This window comes from Diceros bicornis, chromosome 36 (genome assembly GCF_020826845.1).
Source record: "Diceros bicornis minor isolate mBicDic1 chromosome 36, mDicBic1.mat.cur, whole genome shotgun sequence".
In the NCBI taxonomy this organism is placed as follows: Eukaryota; Metazoa; Chordata; class Mammalia; order Perissodactyla; family Rhinocerotidae; genus Diceros; species Diceros bicornis.
Window position 1 is genome coordinate 18,193,464 of NC_080775.1, and position 20,500 is coordinate 18,213,963.

The following is a 20,500-nucleotide window of genomic DNA, read 5'->3' on the forward strand; positions in this document are numbered from 1 at the left end:
GGGAGTGTTGTGGGGGTATGAGGGGTTGACCTGTGTTGAGTCAAAGAGACCAGGGAGAAGTTGCTATAGCAATTCAGGCATATGGCGATTAGGGCTTGGGCTAAGGTGATGACAATGGGAGTGGAGAGTAAATCAAGTCATTGAAGTACGTGGAAAAAAAAAAAAAAACTACCTAGGAAATCCTTTATATTGACTGAATATAAGAACTGATAAGTATTTCTTCTTGTTTTTCCTTCTCCCTACAATTTTGTGCCCTAAAGATCCTGCAAAATATAGTTTTCTGAATTCCTGAGTACTTTTCAGATTATATCCTTTTTGACCAATTTACTACTGTAGCATTTAATAGAAAATAGAATAAAATATATGGCGTAAAGTCCCAGAAGCCTATGTTCCAATGTGGGCCCTTCATAGTGTGACCTTGGGCAAGCTAGTTACCTTTTTTGAGTTAACTTTTTATCATCTGCAAATTGAAGATAGGCATGCTCTCTGAGATAGTTGGGAGGACTAATGTAGGTGAGGATTCCTAGGATATAGGACCCCTGTCCTTTTCTTCCTTCAGAAAGGTCATGAAAACCTAGAGAACACCTGGAATGTTTAGTCCCAAGTTATAGACCATAGGTTGCCAAATACCAGCCATAGACTTTTCAGGAGGCATTTGCCCTTCAAGTTGCAATTCCATCATCCCAATACTTACCCAAACTGTACAAATACCTTTCCGCAGCTCCAGTTTACATATTTAACTCCTTCCCAATAGATATTAGAGTTTGCAACATAAAAAGGCAAAGAAATGAAGATGCACACTTCTACAACTTGGGAGCAAACACAGTCGATCCTTGGTTCCCAGTGGTTCTCCTTTTTACCAGGCCTTAATTTGGCCTTCCAGTAAAGGATGTGTCTGTATTTGCTGCGATTATCTTGTAAACGAGTTCGTCTTTTCCTAAGTGAGTTTTATTTTTCTTTACAAAAATAGAAAGCTTAACTTCTGCAATAACAAGTTTGAGTGTTTAGCTTACTACATTCTGGAAATACATCAAATAGCAAGGATTTAAAGTACAAGAAACATTGTGTTTGAATGATTTTTTAGCCTTCTGATTGTTATTATTTCAAATTGTTGGCCAGGTTTCGGGTCTACCCCTTACCCACCCACGGGCTAGGTGGGGAAGATGGACTGTTGAAAGGGTACTTGACACAGGAGGAGATGTCTTTTTTTCCCATTAATTAAGAGTAAATTCTTCCTGGTAAGAACAATGCACCCTCCACAAGACTTGGAAAGAGTTATGGGCCAGATCAGATCTTGATGTGGAAAGCTGAGGGACTAGAGTATCAGGAAGGAAGGCTTCTGAGTTCAACGTGAACTCTTACGGTTTTGTTTACCTAAGTTGTAAAAAAGCAGGATTTTATTGACGCCTCCCTGTGTGCTAAGTGTTGGAAATTCCAAGGATATTCTTAAGGAGCCTAGATGCTGTGTAAGCAGAAGAAAAACACTCTTATTGTCAAAGCTGACAGAGTTTTGAGCAGACTGCCTTAGAGGGACAGAATACTGCTTAAGGAGAAAAGTCGTCTTTATATGGGAAAACACCTCACAGGCCCTCAGATTCTATGAATAAATTTCAGAGCCAGTCGGGATAAGAGAGGGAGAGAGGTTGGCCTCCTAGTAGATAAGAGAGAGAAAATGTCCAGATAGAAAGAACAGAAGAGGTTGGTGAGGACAGCATTTCTCTGAAGAGGAAGATGGCCAATGAGATAGTCTCTTTGCCACAGATGACCAGGGAGTTCAAAGGGAAGTGATGCCCAATATTCAATTCCAAGTCATCTCCTGCTTTTCTATGTTGTGCTATTGTTCTTTATTGTCCCAATTTTTAGTAATCCTAAACTTCAATAAAACATGTTAAAAATAACAACTTTCTTTGGAGAATGAAGGAGAAAAGATATCCAGAAAAATTATGCAAGATTTTGTAATGGGAAAAAAGATTCTGAGTGCCCAGAGCACCCTTCGGTGATATCTCCTAACACTTCTGTTAGGTAGACTAGCAGCAGCAATGCAAATGATTCTTGTTCATAAAAGTGCAAATTTTGCGGAGATGCAGTGGATTATTGCCATATGGTATTGACCACTTTTGCTTCAATCTGTAAATTATTTTTGGCCCATATGTAGGTATTATTTACAATTCTTATTTGAAGCAGTGGCAACATCTTGCTGGTTCCCTCATTAACTAATAAGTTAAGTAAAATCTTTGGCACATGTTCATTTTATATTTGTATGAGCATCATGATTTAATTGTTTAAAATTATCCTTTAACAAAGGAGAAGGAGGGGGAAGAGAAGGAACATAAGAGGGAAGGTGGGGACCACACCGAGAAAATCTGCGCAGACTGTGAACAAAGAAAGATAAATAAGCAAGGATTGAAAATGTATCAGGAGTTAGAATTTATAAGAAGAGATGACACTGAAAACAGTTACCCTTCACCTGAAGATTCCATAGATTTCTTAGGAGTATGTGTCAGAGTTTTCACAAAGAAATTGTGTCTTAAGATATTTTATTTGAATATTAAAAGAAAGAGTAATCCCAGAAAGGTGGAAGACCTGGATACTATTAAGTAACACAGGTAAACAGATAATTATAACACAGTGTGATAATTGTCAGATTGGAGACATTTGCAAGTTTCATGAAATCATAGCAAGGACCCCTAAATCTGCTGATTGTATCACCCAAATTTTTATTTAGATTTCCATTAGCATTTGAAAGTTAAATCAAGTTCTCAGAAATAAAATCATAAATATTTACATCTAACTACATCTACCTGTCTATCTATCAAATATATCCATCCATCTGTCCATCCCTCTCTCCATCCATTCATCCACCTATCTGCTTGTCTGTCTGTCTAATCTATCCATCTATCCAGCCAGCCAGCCAGCCACCTACCCACCACCCTCCCAACCTCCCTCCCATCTCTCTCTCTCTCTCTCTCTCTCGGGACTTCTCTTCTCACAATAAGTCCCTCCATAGATTGATGAACAGACCACTAATTGCTTTCTGGGCATAGTCCAATATTGTCAGAGTAACTGAGAATACTTTACTCGTATAGTATGAAAAATTCCTTTCGAAATACAGTAACGATGTTGTTCCTATGTCATGGGAGAAAGATGCCTCTCCCCCTATGTCAACTGAGGTGACACTTATGGAAAGGGAGACAAAGATGGCTTGGTTCTCCAAGGAGCTTTAGCCCTCCAAAGAGTCTCAGGAAGGGCGATACTAAAGGAACAGGGGTTAGTATATTTCTCTTCACAGGAAACCTCAAGTCTTTTCTCAGATTCTCAGGTACTATCTCCTTTGTTTTGTGCAACCCTCACTCAGTCCTTACTAAGAATTACCACCCCAAATTGGCTTTGTCCTAGGAGCAAATTTATGAAACCATTACTGGGATGTCAGTCACAAATACCAAAATCAGAGATGCCATTGTGGCCAGGGAAAAAAAGAAGTATGAAGTCAAACAGACCTGTCTTTTCATGCTAGCTCCATGCCTTCCTGACTATTCAAAATGCAGTAAATTCTTAACTTCTCTAGAGATTTCTCACATATGAGATGCTGAGATAACAATGCTAACCTTGGAAGCTGATAGATAGATAGATAGATAGATAGATAGATAGATAGATAGATAGATAGATGATAGATAGATACATACATAGATACATAGGTAGATACACAGATAAAGATAATTCACAGAACTTGATATATGGTAGATGTTCAGTGATTTCCACTGCCCTCTCTAATAGCCAACTCAGGAGAATGAACTAGATTTGAGATCCTACAAAGGGATTTTAGAAAAAGGAAAGATGATATTTTCAAACAATAATTGTTTTAGGGACATAACCAAGAAAAAAAAGAAAGGATTTGGGGCTTGGGTTTTCCCATCTTTCTGTAATTAGGTTTGTATCTGTCCAGGGATAGATATGTGGTTTTCATTGGCAATGGGCTTGATTTCCTCTTCTCTAACCTCCTTTGGCCCTATTGCAGTAATAAAAACATCCTGATTGATCAATAATCTGCGCCCATCGGTTACTGACCAGCTCTCTGGCAAGGGTGCCAGGCTGCTGGAATTCTATTCTTTGAGTATCCATGTAAAGGAGTCACGAATGAAGGGGGAGTAAGTGCTGTCTTTTGTACTCACTATTCAATGTCAGTACATTCTGAATTTGTTTGTGGCAGGTAGACTCAGCCTCAAGACACTGTCACCCCCAGAACTAGTCATCTATTTGACTCCTACCCACAAAATTGCCTTTAGCTGGAATAATGCCTCCTCCTAATCAGTGAGGATGACTCAACATGGGTTTTTTTGTCCCTGATTATTTTCCTGTAATTTTGACTTACGTAGCATAGTGCCCTGGCCCTGGTAACATTCCTTTCCTCTTCATAGTACTATCTGTAAACACGTTGCTATTTCAGAGAGTGGCATCAAAGCTAAAGCTAGAAAAAGAATTTCCAGAATGTCCTTGAGAAGGTCACATTTTAAAAGGATTTTCAGGCATGACCAAGAGCACTCAGTATTTTAATTCCATTCATCCTTCACGTCAACACTTCTCGGAAAGAAGAGAGTAAGCTGACTATGCTGTGGGGCCCCTGTTTGTGTGATATTTTAAACATTCTGAAATAGTGATATGATTTGGCTTCATGTACTATTCATTCATCTCTTAAAAAATGAGTGATTTGTGGTCTTGGGAATATGCTGAATGGGGTTGTTTTAAAAAGAAGAATAAGAAAGTTAAAGTAAGAATTCTGTGAGAATAGGTCTTTCACAAGCCAATGGAAACCCTAGACTGTATATTTTCTTGCACTGGAAGAAAGACCACAAAAGTTGCTCTGACTTTGTTTAAAGAGGTGACAGTCCTTCGTCCCTGTCCTGCTGGTGAATATTTTAAATCACTGAGATTTAAACAGTTGCTATAGGCAACATATTTCTGGAACTATTCAACTCTGGAGAGAGGTAAAGATTGCAGAAAATCACACAATTGTTTTCCTCGGCAAAATAGAGGTATTGTCCTCATATCTGTCTTGCAGGAATATTAAAAGCTTTTCTTTTTCGTGAAATATTTTCAGTTCTTCAGAGAAAGATGATCTGGAAATACTAAGAGATTGTTATTTTTTTTAACATACGAGTAAAATACTCTCTTTTCAGTAAACCCTATTTGCACATGTGGATTTTCTCAGACTTGAAGGCCTTACACTCTTGATTCTGATCAATTCCCTTTAAGTGAATTTTCATGTCTATGGTAGTTTATGAAAATCAAGAACTGCTGTTTTACTGCAGTTAATGAATGGAAACAGGAACAGTAGCTGTGTCCACTAGAAATTGTCCCCTGAGCTCGTGTGAGCCGTATTTCTTGCATGTTTATCAGTTCCTTAGAGGTTTTAGAGAACCACAACTTGCTTCATCCATGAATGAATAGAGTTTCTGTTATAATAACTAAGTGAATCCTCAGGGGGCAAAGCAAATATGAACACACTCAATTGCATAATCTATCATTTCCTAAGCAGGATTTCCATTTAAAAGTGCCCAAGGTCCTTTAGAGAAGAGAGTATGAACAAGATCTCCTATTTCATTGATGCACCAGAAGTGTGAAGATTAACCACTGTGTTTCAGAGGCAGCTAAGTTTTCTTACTTTCATCTCCGAGTACCTACGTACAATCATTAGGAATATTTCCTTTGCCAGATATGGAGCCCCTGTTGTATTTTCCTGGTACTTAATTGTTAAAACTTACAGGTACTACTGTGATAAATCATTACAATAAGAATTATATTATAATTATGATAATAATAGCCACCATTTATTGAGAACTTGACAGCACAATGAGAAATACTTTACATGTATTATTTTATTCAACCCTCACAATAACCTGTGAAGCAAGTACGATCTTCATTTTACAGATGTGGAAAGAGTCAGAGAAAAAAAGTAACTTACCCGGGACACACATCCAAAAAGTGGCAGAGTTGGAGAATATTTATACAAATAATTTTTGTTGTGTTTTATTTTTTTGTTAATTTCCAGCAATCCCATGTGAAAAGACAGAGTAAAATGTCTGTACATTTTCTGAATATGTTAGTGTCTTCAGGTTCGGCTATGGGACCACAAACAAAGTCAAGAATGTCAACTAGCATTTGTGTTCTATTACCCTGCCTCATCAATACACAAAGGTCTAATTGATCTGGCGATACATTGATTAGTTCATTTGTTTAACAATTGTTTCTTGTATGTCTTCTAATTTTATTCATCCTCAAGCCCTTGCTCAAGTCTACCTCCTCCACAACACCTTCCTCTGTTTATCTTCATCTGTTTATCTTTACTGCCACTTATGTGTTATTCCTTTGTTCCTAAAATGTGATGTGTGGGCCACTGGGGAGACATGAGATGGTTCCAAGTGATACACAGACAAATATTTTTAATAGTTTTCATTTTATGTTGTTTATTAGAGAAAACCTAAGTAGCACATCAAATCTGTGATTTCACAAATGTCATTGTTTATGCCAAAGCTAAATTCATTTGTCAAATAAAGATACTAAATAAATGACAGTATGGTATGTGGCTTCTGAAGTTGAGGAGATGTTGAGGAACACATATATGGTGACACATTATTTTTTATAATGTTGTCTGATTTCTACTGTGTGTGTTTTGTTTTGCAAACAAGACCATTATCTTCATTAACACTTCTGAATACTTACCAGATGTCCATTCCTATGCTAAACTTGTAGATACATCATTTCAATTCTTTCTTATAACAACTCCAAGAGGTAGGTACTATTATAAACCCATTTTGTAGAAGAGGAAACTGAGGATTAGATAGCTTAAGAAACCTGCTCACATGTACACTGTCAGTAAACAATAAAACCAGGATGAAAGTCCAGGTCTAACTAATGCCAGAACACATCTTACCACTACCTATACGTCCTCCTTCACATACAGATATTCCTCAAGGTTACAAATTGTTGGCAGGTACTGTGGTGTCTGGAATTATTGCTGGAGTATCTTGATTTTTCAATAAGGTTTAGAAAGCTAGAACTTCTCAGAAGCAGGGATGAATTTCTAAAAAAGAAAAAGATTTTTCTCTTTCAGAAGAACACAAAATAAATATTAAGAACTAGGATAACATTGTGGCCTTTCCAGTAATCAGCAGAGTTTGTGTAAGTGCTAAGATAATTCTTTGCCTTCAGTCATTCTTTAGAGATACTGTTGATTGGAAAAGAAAAGAAAAACCTTCCAACACCTTTGCTCCAACACACACACACACACACACATACACACACACACGCATACACTGTACACATGCACACACATACATCCATGGATATACACAGTCTTTTCTTTAGGTGTCAAGTCAAAGTCCTGTTCCAAGTAACGTGATTTGGGGGGGTACAACTGACTTTAGGGAGCATAGCCAATTTGGGGGACATTAACTGATTTTGTGGAATATATTCACTCTGCCAACTTTCCCATTCCATTGCTTGAACTAAAACTATCAAATTCTCTCTACACTAAACAAACAGGTAAGAACATCAATCTGTTAAAATCTGTGTTGGTTTAAAACACAATGAAACAAAATTCCTAAAGCCAGATTGACTCCATTTCAAATCATTTTAGTTTTTCATAGAGAAAAATCTCCTTTATCTTTTATTGATGAACTCTGGAGATTAATTTGAATTTTTGGTACATGGTATTCTCAATTATTAAAGTAGGTTCATAATGGTGCTTATGGGAAGAAAATGCCATCTTATTTTCCATAGTCATTGCCTTTCTCAATTTCGATCTGAAACTAGGATGCCGAGTTCCTCTTGGGTAGGTAGTGAATGGCTTAATCCCTCCTGTCTTGGCCTAGGTACACGTATGAGTCAAGGTTCTCCACGGAAACAGAGCCGATATATTATATGTATGCATACCCCATATCTCTTAATTCTTAGCTCCCAGGTTTGCAGAATTTCCATAAGACTCAACAAGTTCTAAGTTCCTTTTATGCACTTCCCAACGGTAGGAACTTAGTAAGGTACCAATACATGTTGCTGAAATTCTTTTTTTTAAGTGCCAGGGACAATAAAAACTTGAGGGAGGAAGAAGGTGACAATGATTCCATCAGCTCAACTTCTATTTTCTGTACACTCATTCTAGGTGTTAAGAAACCAGACAGAGTTCCTGAAGACAGGAACAAATGAGACTAGCAGAATGCACAACACAGTGTAGATAAGAAATAAATGTTTATTGTATTGAGGGTGCTAAGGAGTGCTTTAAAAGGTACATTGTCTCCAACGTATCAGATTTTTTAACATTTCCATAATTATTAAAATGAGATGGTAAAAAAAAATTTTAAAGCAGAAACATTAGAAGCTTTTATAAATTAATAATACCTTCAGGCACATGGTTGCCTTCAGAATGACTTTTGGTACTTTGTTCCAAAAAGAATAGTCAAAATACTTCCACATGTTCTAGAAAATAAACGGCATATAGGGTTTTGAGGATGAATTACAGCAGTGATTTGCATTTTCTTCCCCGTTGCCAAAAATAATGTTAATGCTTTCTGGTGTTCGTGGCAGGGGAAATAAATGCCCTTTGTCTTTCCCCTTGTCAGAAACACACTAAATCATTCAGGATTGTTTGAAGTAACTTCTTCTATTTTTGGTCCTGTTTTCATGAGCGTGGAATCTCTCTTTAGAACCTGGGGAATGCTCTCTGTTAAAAAGCCATATTACAATATGTTAATTTGTGATGGCCATTTGTAGTGCATCTCATCGTCTTGAGGGACCCAAGTCACTTTGGGAAAGCAATGTCCCTCCCTGGACTTGGGCATTCAGCCAGAAACTGGAGGTTCACTCTTTCTTGATTACTACTGGACATACGAAAACAGACTGACACCATGTGTCAAAACTATTTTTTAAGAAAAATGAGTGAAGACTGCGTCTGCTGCACCAGGCCAATGGTAACAACCTAGCGTCTCATACACCAATAACCTCTTGCTCTCCCTGTGTCTTTGATGGTCCAATCCTCCACGAAATTCGTTCCATAATCTGTCAAACTGCCCTCTGCTGGCCTGGCCTGTACTGGTTGATACAGAAAATGAAAAGCTTAAAATGTTAGGAGGGGAAACTTCATATTTCTCCTCTGGATTTGACCCTTGATTACAGCTTTTCTAACTTAATCCACAGGTCGATCCAAAAAATGCCATTTATTCAACAGTTACGGAGTATGTTACTCTTTGCCAGGCAATAAAAGCACTGAGAATATAACAGCGAACAAATCACTGCTCTAAAGAACTTTTTAGTCTAGCAGGAGGGATGGTCTGATAAACTAGTAATTACAGTAAGAGGTGAAAATGCCCACATTTGGGTAATGACAATGTTGGTGGTCTTCCTGATTATGACCATAGATCCTACTCACTCTGTTGATATAAGAAGAAGACCATAACCTGGTCTTGATGCACTTACCATGTATTTTTGGCATCCTAGATTTGCGACATCCCACATTTCCTTTAGGTCCAGGCCTGTTCCATTGTTTGTCTGGAAGATTAATGCTTAAGGATGCCTGTCGAAAAATTTCGACATGTAGATAAAATGTGGTGAATGGTGAGGCCCAATGTTTGAGTTAGCAGTTACAGAGACTCTAAATCATTTAGATGTGTCTAGAATGGCAACCCAATTTCTAATACATTTGGTATTCTGTGCCTTCTGACTAATATTCCTTGCTTGAACAAACCACATTAACAATATCATTTGGTCGGTTAAAACTTAAAGAATAACTAATTAATCATTTGCAGTTACATCAAAAGTATGGCCATACTTTAATCCAAAGGACTTTGAGGTAAATCAAGGAATACAGATGACATGAGGTAAGAGTAAAGGTTGATACAGAAGGTAAGCGAAGTTCTGAGATGTTGGCTGAGAGAGGAGCCTTCGTCTTTAACTAAACTTTGCAGGTTTGGAGCTGCAAGATCAGAATCCCAGGGGGCTATTGTTTATAGCGGGTTATTTCACTTTTCTGGAGTTAGAGCCACTGCCATTCGATTAAATCTTGGTCCAAAGGCATTGATTAACTGAGTCAAAGAAATTCCATAGTTTTCCATTCAATTGTGCTTGTTCTGTCATACTAGAATTCAATTTTTTTTAAACAAATTTTAATTAGGGAACTATTTATAAAAAAATTTAAAGCAAGACTAAAGGAATACAGTTACTTAGGTATCTTTTCTCATTAATCATCAATTTGCATTAATCATTGCTTAGTTCAACCTATTTTTCTCTTATGCTTGAGTAGAATATACCTACCTAACTCACCTGAGTTTTTGTTTTGTTTTGTTTTAGCATACCATGGCTCCAAGATTTCTATAGCTGTCTTTTAATAAGCATTTCAGGGGCCGGCCCAGTGGTGTAGTGGTTAAGTTCATGTGCTCCGCTTAGGTGGCCCAGGGTTCGCAGGTTTGGATCCTGGATGCGGACACACCACTTATCAAGCCATGCTGTGGCAGGTGTCCCACATATAAAGTAGAGGAAGATGGGCACAGATGTTAGCCCAGGGCCAATCTTCCTCAGCAAAAAGAGGAGGATTGGAAACAGATGTTAGCTCAGGGTTGCTCTTCCTCACCAAAAAAAAAAAGAATTTCACATTGGAATTTTTCTCTTGGTTCTGGATTTTTCTTAAGTGAAAAATTCAATAACTTCCAACTTAATGAGAGGAGCTATTAATGTGCCTGTTCACACTCTTAATTAGTTCTCTGAGTTCCAAAATGTTCCATTGTGTTCCTTATGACATCCATTTTTGTCTTCCTCACTATAGCAAATAAATAAACAAAAATATGAGGGAAAGAGCAAACTTTAGAAAAAATACACTTGTGGTCATTTAAAGTATTTATTTTATTATTTATTTTTATTATTAGAGAAAGGTTTATACTAGAATATATTAATACTCTTTTTGCTATTTCTCAGCAATAGAGTTTGGATATTAGGGGAATCTGCCACTGTAAGAGAGGCTGAGACTGAGAAACAAGGCTTGCTCTGTGGGGGAGAAGCTGTACTTGGATATGGATCTACCATTACCAACCAAAACTTATGACTGACTCCTCGCAAAGGTGGAGTGATAAAATGTTTGTTGAATGAAGAGTTGAATGAATGTGTAAATCTACATTTGTACCTTATATAGCCAAGGGCTGTTACTAGTCCAAGGTGACACGATTACTTATTGAACAAACCCAGAAATGAAGCCCAGTTTCTTGACTTCCAGCAAATGGGTGCCCCATTCTACCTCCCACCTACGTTCACTAGGACTGAATGTTACTCAGCCCTCCTTTCGTCTGCTCTCATAATCAGATTTGCATGACAGAGTGCAAGGGTGGATGACTGGCATCTTTCTTTTCCATTTTCTTAAGGGAATTTCAAAAGTGCATTTTTGTTATCTATTATGGTTTAGTAAGTAAAAACTAGAAAAGGTGGAAGTTAAGAGAGTAAAGGATTTAAAAATTGGTGAAACTATATAAATCTATTTCTTAAATTGGTTTATATTTGACAAGAAACTGAAATACGTCTTACCATAGTTTCTACGCCACAAAAAGTAGAGCCATTTTTAGACGTCTTGTGATCTGGCAAATGGAGGATTTTATAATGACTGGCCTCCCCACCAGTTTGTTTCACCCCATTAAGGTGGTGATATTCAGTTATAAAATTAGTATATTTAAGGATACTCACAAATGCACAATTCCATAGTCTTGAAAGGTAAAATCTTATAAATAGAATGCAGTTTGGGTGCTGGGAAAAAAAAACCCTCAGAATAATAACAGATGAAGTTAAATTGCTCTTAATTTATTTAAACTGAAAAATGTCCTTCTAAAAACAGACTTAGATCGTGGGACCAGTGAAGAAGGTATCTGAAGGTTCCGCTATCAGAAATAGCCAGCATAACACAGGAAATGTGATCCTTTTTTGGACATGTAGTGAAGGCTTAAGTGCAGGTACTTTGACATTCTCTGATAAAGTGAAAATGACTACACATTTATCTGGATTAGGAGTTTAACAAGGGGAAGAGAGGAAGCCGTGTGGTCAGAAATGATCTATAGGATAGGAACGAAGACCAGCTTTCTTTTTTGGGTGCTTTTCAAATATTTGTCTTGATGTGTCTCTAATAAAATAAATAAATATTCTCCAACACTTGGGATTATTTATATTACTATGACCTCTTCGTAATCTCCTTATGTTTTAAAATCTCTTTTATTACACTCAGGTTTGTTCTTAACTACCAACGCTGCCTTCGTCCGTCACTGCGAATTTTTAAATTTTGTTTTAGATCTTTTAACTTTCTTACAACGAAAATACATTAAGCGAGATTCTTAATCTTTCTCCTCCAGAGGAATACTAGAAACATAGCAACTCATTGAGGTGGAATGCAAAGCAGGGAGCGAGGCCGATGAACTGTTCAGATGTAAATCCCAGCTTGGCCCCTTGCTCAGATCTTTGACCTATGGCCGTTATTGAAGCATTTGAGCCTAAGCTTTTGCACATTTAATAGAAATTGTAAAACCCACGTAGAGTTGTTATGAGGATTAGATGAGATAATCTATGTAAAATCTTAGTTCAACAACCGGTCCTTAACAAAGGTTAGTTTTAATTTTTATAGTTATTGTTATTTCCTCTTCCCTACTAAGGTCTGGCACGCTGGAGCTAGCTGAAATGTTAAGAAGGTATTGGGTGAGTAGGCAAGAGTAGAGAATGTTCTTTCACAGCCTTCACTGTGGACTCTGGACCTCATTTGATCATAAAAGGAGAGGAATGTATATGTGTGTGTGCATGTGTGTGTGTGTGTGTGTGTGAGAGAGAGAGAGACAGAGACAGAGATAGAAACAATCTTGAAACTTCTTAGTTTCTGTGACACAACTTCTGAATAACCTTTAGTTTTTACACTGCTCTCTCTATCTTTTTGCTGGCTTCATTTTTTCTGACCATCCCTCTTCCGTCTGTCCTTGGATCTCTTGTTTCCTTCTCCACACTGTCCCTGGATGATCACATCCAAGCCCATGGTTTCATCTCTCACTGGTGATGACACCAAAATATCTATATCCAGCTCTTCTGAGCTTTAGAATTATAGTCCAGTGACTCGTTGGGCATCTCCCTTGAATGCTCATTAGTTTCAAAGTGTAGATTCTCAAACTCAGCATTCTTAAATCTGGACACATTATTTTAAGCCCCTCTCTCAGCTGCTAACATGCTCCTCCTGAGTTCGTTTTCTTTGCCAGTAGTGTCATCATCTCCTCAAAACCTCTAGCTTAGTAACCTCAGAGTCATTCTGAACCTAATCTAAGTCAACTCGCCTGTCAACTCTACTTCTAAATCAACTCTCATTTCTTTGTAGGAATGCTTACGAGTGTTTTATTGAAAATCAACACAAATTGACTCCAAAAGCATTGACTGCAATGTTTTTGCTTACTGGAGTTTTCCGGTGGAGAAAGAAAACACTTCACATAACTCAGAGAAATATTTTCTTTCTGAAGTTCCAGTCTTCGTGGCAGCAGCCCCAAGTCTCTCCAGCTTTTCCCTCTTCCTCCTTTTGGCTCTAACCCACCATCATCCCCAGCCTCATTCACCCTCCTGAATATTTCCCTCTGTATGTCTTCCTCATCTTACTCAGGCAGTAAATTTTGGCATCTCTACATCCTCTCTTCAATTCAGGAATTATGGTCCTAATCAGTCAACACAATGTTACTGGATACATACCCAAGTTCTTTACCCACCATGCAAGAGGGGCCACGTAATGCTTAAATAATTAAAAGAGTACTTTCCTTAAAAAAAAAAAAAAGGCTTATGGCAAGAAAAGAGTTCTTATTTCAGGTGACATCAGGCGGGAGACGAGAGCTCTCAAATTTGTCCCGTTTCCCCAAAAGTTGGGAGGCAAGGGGTTTTAAAGGTTGTGAGGAATGTGGCTGCTTGTAGGGAGGGCGAGCCTGTGGCCTTGCTGGTCAGCGCTTTCCCACCAGCCTGCGTTTGGCTTGGCCTTGTGAGGCTGCTGGCAGGGAGGAGGGTGGTGAGATAAGGGAGTCGAAGTTGGGTGTCCTTCAGCCGTCTCCGTGGTGGATGGTCGATTCTGGCGCCAGGAAGACAAGGAGCTGAGGTCTTAGAAGCTTTAGCTTCTTGATATCAGTTTCCCTGTAACAAACCTCAAGAACTGGTAATTAGCCAAAACATCAGTGTGAGCCCAGCTTGAGGCCACCTGGGCTTTTAGCAATTTGTAACTTCTATCTGCCTTGTGAAGTTCAGGGATACAAAGGTTAAAAAGACCAATATTTACATACGAATGTAACTTAGAGAAGCAGGGAAAGGGGATGAGTGCTTTTGGTTTTAACACCGTATATGCTGGGTTTAATGTAGGGGAACTGATACCAGGGCCGGCATCAACAACAGAGTCTAGTATCTAAGCATAAGAATAAACAAAGAAATAAAAAAGATGACAGAAGGCAGGGTTGTTGGGGAGCGACGGTGGTAAATAAAGATAACAGAGGCTATAAATTCTTGAGCTTCATTTTTGGCCCCTCTCACACCAATATACCTTATAACTTCATACTATCGTGCTCTTTACATGCTGAACTCTCTATTTTGAATGTTCTGCCCTTTCCCTGGGCTTCCAGTCCAGCGTTTCAGCTTTACCTATTCACCCCTTAAGATTTAGTTCCAAGACCCCTTTTGTTTCTTTCTGAAGCCCTCACCAACCCCCTACCCAAACACAGGAAATGACTTCTTTTTCTGTATTCTCAAAGCACTCTGAATACACTAATTGTACCTGTACACTCTCTTCCACTAGAATGTAAGCTCCTCGAAGACAGGAATCCCTAATTCAGTAGATGATGCCCGAGCTTTTACTATGTGCCAAGCTGTGAATGAAGTGCTGGGAGGTCATCAGGCAACAAAAACAGATGAAAATCTCTACCCTGCAAGGAGCTTATATTACAGACAATAAACAATAGCATTCTAAATACAGTCACGCACTGCATAATGACGTTTCCATCAATGACAGACTGCATATATGATGGTGGTCCCATAAGATTAGTACCATAGAGCCTAGGTGTGTAGTAGGCTATACCATGTAGGTTTGTGTAAGTGCACTCTATGATGATCGCATAATGATGAAATCGCCTAACGATAAACTTCTCAGAACATATCCCTGTCATTAAGTGACACATGACTGTAAATAAATCATAGACTATTGAGAAGGTCATCAGTATTATAGAAAAAATGGGAGAATATAGAGGGATCTGGAGTACTGGAGGTGCAAATTGTAATTTTAGATTAGGTGGACAAGGTAGGCTCATTGAAAAGGTGAGATTCAAGCAAAACTTGAAAGACGTGGAGGAGTTAGCCTTGGATATACTAGACAAAGAGCATCCAGGAAGACGAGACAGTCATGTCATGGTAAAGGCCCCAAGGTAGGAGCTACCTGGACTTTTGGGAGAAGAGCAAGAATGCTAGTGTGGCTAGAGTAGAGTAAGTGAGGGGAGAGTAGCCAGAGAGAAGGTTGGAGAGGTTACCGGAACCATATCACATAGTGCCTTGAGTCAAAAAGACTTTAGCTTTTACTCAATGTGACAGGAGAAGCCACTTCAGAGTATTAAGCACAGACTGACATGATCTGACTTACATTTCAGAAGGATTGCTGAGGTTGAATATTGACTGGAAGGGTACAAGGATGAGAAGCAGGGAAACCTGTTGGGAGGCTATTACAGCAATGAGACGAGATGGTGGTTGCTAGGACCAGGGTAATAGGATTTCAGATGGTAAAAAGTGGTCAGATTCTGGATATATATTAAGGATAGAATCAACAAGAATTTGAGAAAGAGGAGTCAAGGATGACTGTTAAGATTTTGGTCTGAGCAGCTAGAAGGACAGGCTTTCTATTCACTGATACAAGAAAGATTTTTGATAAAGTAAGTTTGAGGATATCAGTATCTCCATTTTGGACCTAATGAGTTAGAAATGTCTCTTCAACATCCAAGAAGATATACCAAGTAGACATTTGGATATCTGAATCAGTATGGGAGAGAAATCTAATCTGGAGAAAAATTTGGGCATCATTAGTATGTAGATGATATTTAAAGCCATGTGACTGGATGAGAGGGTCACAGGAATGACTGTAAATAGAGAAAATAAGAGGACCTGCCACTCTCCACCATTAACTGGTCAAGACACAAGGGCAAATCAGCAAAGAAGATGGAGGAGCCACAGCAAGGTGTGAGAAAACCCAAGAAAGTGTCCTGGAAGGCAAGTGAGGGGATTATGCCAAAAACTGATTGTAAGATGAGGACCGAGCCACAAGAGTAATTTCCGTAGAATGGTGGGAGAAAAGACCTGATCCAAATGGGCTTAAGAGAGAATGGTGGGAGAGAAATGAACAACTATGAGTGTTAACAGACCTTTTAAGGAAGTTTGCTAAAGGGGGCAAAGAAATCGGTTAGAAACTGAAGTTGGAAGAAGTGGGTTGAGAGAAATCTGTTGGTTTGTTTCCTTGTTTTAAGATGAAAGTACTTTTGTGTGTTGATGGGAATGATCTAGAAGGAGGTGTGGATATGGATGAACTAGAGAAATGGGAAAACTCCTGGACCAACATCTTCAAGAAGGTGAGAGGATATGGACTGTAGCACATAAGCACTGGCTGTATCAGTTCATCTGTATTAACAGAATCAAGATTTAGCTTTGTTTTCCTGAAGTAGCACAATGCTTTGTCCGTGGTCATTGTTCAATGAGTATATATATAATTGTTTACACTTTCATTGATGTAAAGAAGAAAAAAAATGCATAGTCTCTTATATGTTCTTCTTCCTTCTCTCTTCTATCTATACCATATTAGACTATAGCTCATTCCATCAGTTCACCTGACGTTTTCATAAGGAGAGAAGAGACAGAGCAGTAGAGGGTAGAGAGAAAGAGAATCAGAGAGAGGAGACCTGCGAAACTTAGTGAAACTTTATTGTTTGATTCTCTGACAAATGAAAGCCACGCAGTGAGGGAAATGCTATGTTTCTGTCCCTGCCTCACGTGTAGACAGCCAGTTATCAGGGAAACCCAGCTGCCAATCACCCACAGTCCTCTGTCTCCGACGCTTCATTGTTAATGAGGGGGCTGTTCTCCTGCCCACTTTCCCTCCCTCTCCTCTCATGCTGCAACATTTTCCTCTTTGGCTCTGTGTCTATGTTCCCAACTGTCTCTCCACCCACACACACAGGGACTTATTTTTGATTTTTCTTTGGGACAAACTTTTTATTTTCCTTATAAAACTTTAATGTACTTTGTGTTGCTAAATTAGTTCTCTTTCTGTTCCATGTCCAGTAGCTTGTTCTAAACACTGGTGAGAACCGACCTAGTACAGACAGGCACTCCAAACCTCTCATGCTAACATATTCTAGGAATTAAGTATCCTCACTATCAAAAAATATTTTGGCCAATCTCTATAAATGAAGCAAATCAGACCACCGCTAAACTCCCTTAATAATAATTTAGTAGTAATTGGTGTGTCTCACCTGTCACCAATGTGTTGAATTTTTGATGACTCTGGGCCCAGTAATGAATGACACACTACGTAAATCTGGCTGCTCTGGGAAGAGCCCTCATCCCCCAGGTCCCTCCGTGACAGGAGTCAGGATTAGCCATGGATTCCACAGAAGAGCTGGTCTGGGGATATTTTATGATTTCTCTAATTCAAGGATTCTGAGACCAGAAATTGGCTCAGAGAACACAAGTTGATATCAAACTTCTATGAATCTGGAACTATCTCTTACGTATTCTTGCCATATCCTTATCTAATTTATGCAACGAGGCTTGCGTGTCCCATATTTCAGTCTCTGAACTTTCACCCCCAAACTGAGATTTTCTGTTGAATTAACTTTGACACCCTATGTGTGTAATAGAGATGGCAATCAGAGCCGCTCTTGAAGGAGTAGGCAGTGGTGTTGTGTCCCAGGGGACCCTCCTGTATCTGACTCAGGGCTATCGTTTCATAGGTTGATCAGTGATCTATGATGAGGTCCAGTACAAAAGGAGAAACTGGGCCAATCCCTATGCTACTCTTGTATTTTAACTGGGAAGCACTGACATAATTAGGCAGTTACTAACGCAAGAGAGTCTGAAGTCATGACGAAAGCAAGAGCGGCCAAGCGCATGCCATCATGAGCATGAGTGCTGAGTTTATGAGGAAGCAGACATCATGGATAATCATAAGGTGCCAGTTGATAGAAAGAAGACTATTAACTAGTGTAAAAGAAGCATCACTGTCTAGGAAATGAAAGAGTTCACTGGCAACCGGGGCAGACCCAGGTATTAAAGCCTGAGGGTTATACAATTTTAAGAGTCTTATATAAGAAAAAGAATATAAATCGACAAATATAAAATCACTAGAGACTCTCTCAGATTCTTGGTAAAGATCCAAGCCAGTCATAGGTCCTGAAGCTTAAGTTTTATTGAGTTCACAGAAGACCCATCCCTGCTAAGCACTAAACAGACTTGATTTCTAATGGTGTTCAGATCTTTCTTCAAGTTGGTAAGCATCCTCAAAATAAACACATTTAACTTGCGTGAGGTGTTTCTTTGCAACAAAAGCCTGATTAAAACATGTAATGTGTGCATCAAGTACGTTGACAGCAGGTCAGCAAATTAGTAGATGTATTTATTTATATGGTCACTGTGGTAACAGCAAAAATATTGAATCCGCTAATGAAAAACTAAGTTTCTAGGTTTTCTCTCCCATTAGCAAGGTATATAAAGTCTCTACTATTGTAATGTCCTATCTTCTAGGCTGTTGGGATTACATTCTGAAGTTATAAGCTGCTTCTTCTACCTTCTTTATTCCCTTAGAACCTAAGTCTACCGTAGTATTGGAAAGGGGCCTGGAGGGAAAGATATTTTTTAAAAAATATCAGTAAGAATGAGTTTTCTTTAAACATTATGCCTATACAAGACTCAGTTTAATAATTCCAAGTTTCAAGTTTAATGTAGTCAAACATATAAAATTTTTCCTTTATCATTAGTGTATGGGGATCCTTTTCAATAAATCTTTGCCTATCCCCAAGTCACAAAGATATTCTCCTGTGTTTTCTTCTAAAGGCTTTATCATTTTACCTTTCATGTTTATATCTATAGCCCACCTAGAATTAGTTTTATGTTATGGTGTGAGGTAGAGATCAAGATTAATTTTTTCCATCTACATTTTTCATGTATCCAATTGACTCAAGCCATTTATTTAAAAGATATTTTCCCTACTGTACTTTGTCAAAAATCATATGATTGTACAAATGAGGATCTGTTTCTGGACCCTTTATTTTTTCCATTGTTTTATTTGTCTATGGTTGGATCAATATTACAATTAAAAATTTCTAGTTATCAAGCGACAATTAAGAGCATGAAAAGGCAAGGACACAGAGTGAGAGAAGATATTTGCAAAATATATATCAGACATACCACTAGTATCCGGAATATGTAAATAATTCCTGCAAATAAATGAGAAAAAAACAACCAGACAAGCCAACATAGGCCAAACATAAGCCAAAAGACTTGAATATGTGCTTTTTAAAAGAGGATATACATGGGCCGGCCCCGTGGCTTAGCGGTTAAGAGCGCGCTCCGCTGCTGGCGGCCTGGGGATCAGATGCCGGGCGCGCACCGAGGCACTGCTTCTCCGGCCATGCTGAGGCCGCGTCCCACATACAGTGACTAGAAGGATGTGCAGCTATGACATGCAACTATTTACTGGGGCTTTGAGGGGAAAATAAATAAATAAATAAAATCTTTAAAAAAATTAAAAAATTAAAAAAAAAATAAAAGAGGATATACAAATGGCCAATAACTATGAAAAGGTATTCATCATCTTCATAATTATCAGTGATGTACAAATTAAAACCATAATACACTAACAGTATCATTGAGAGACAATTATCCATAAATCTTGTGTTTCTGCACGTTTTACAAGCAGAGGTAATGCCCTGCTTTGAGAGCCTGCTTTTTGTTTCAGATTACCTTTTCAAAGATGTTTGTATAGTGTACAGCCTTGGAAGATAGAGGTAGTGTCTCCCTGTAGAGCAAATCAGGCGTGTTTACTGCCCACTATGAAATATTTGGGTTCCTTAAGTACAGGATTCTTCTCCTGTAGTGCAACTCACTACTCATGCAGGTGCCATCTGGCTTTCTTTGCATTGCTCTGTATGAACTGGGGCTCAGGAAACCCATGCAGAAATGTTGATATTCTGGTTACTAAAATTGCTATGAATTAATAAACTGTCTTTCATCTCTGACCCAGGAATATTGAGTCTTCTTCCAAGGTCCAAGAAGTTGGAGTAAACTAACTGGTTTGAGTATAGGATAAAAATTTCAGACTATTTACAGTTTTTGGCACTGTGTACCCTCTAGAATGACTAAAAATCAAAAAAGATTAATGATACCAAGTGTTAGAAAGGATGTGAAGCAGTTAGAACTCTCCCTGTTATTGGGAATATAAATTGGCATATCC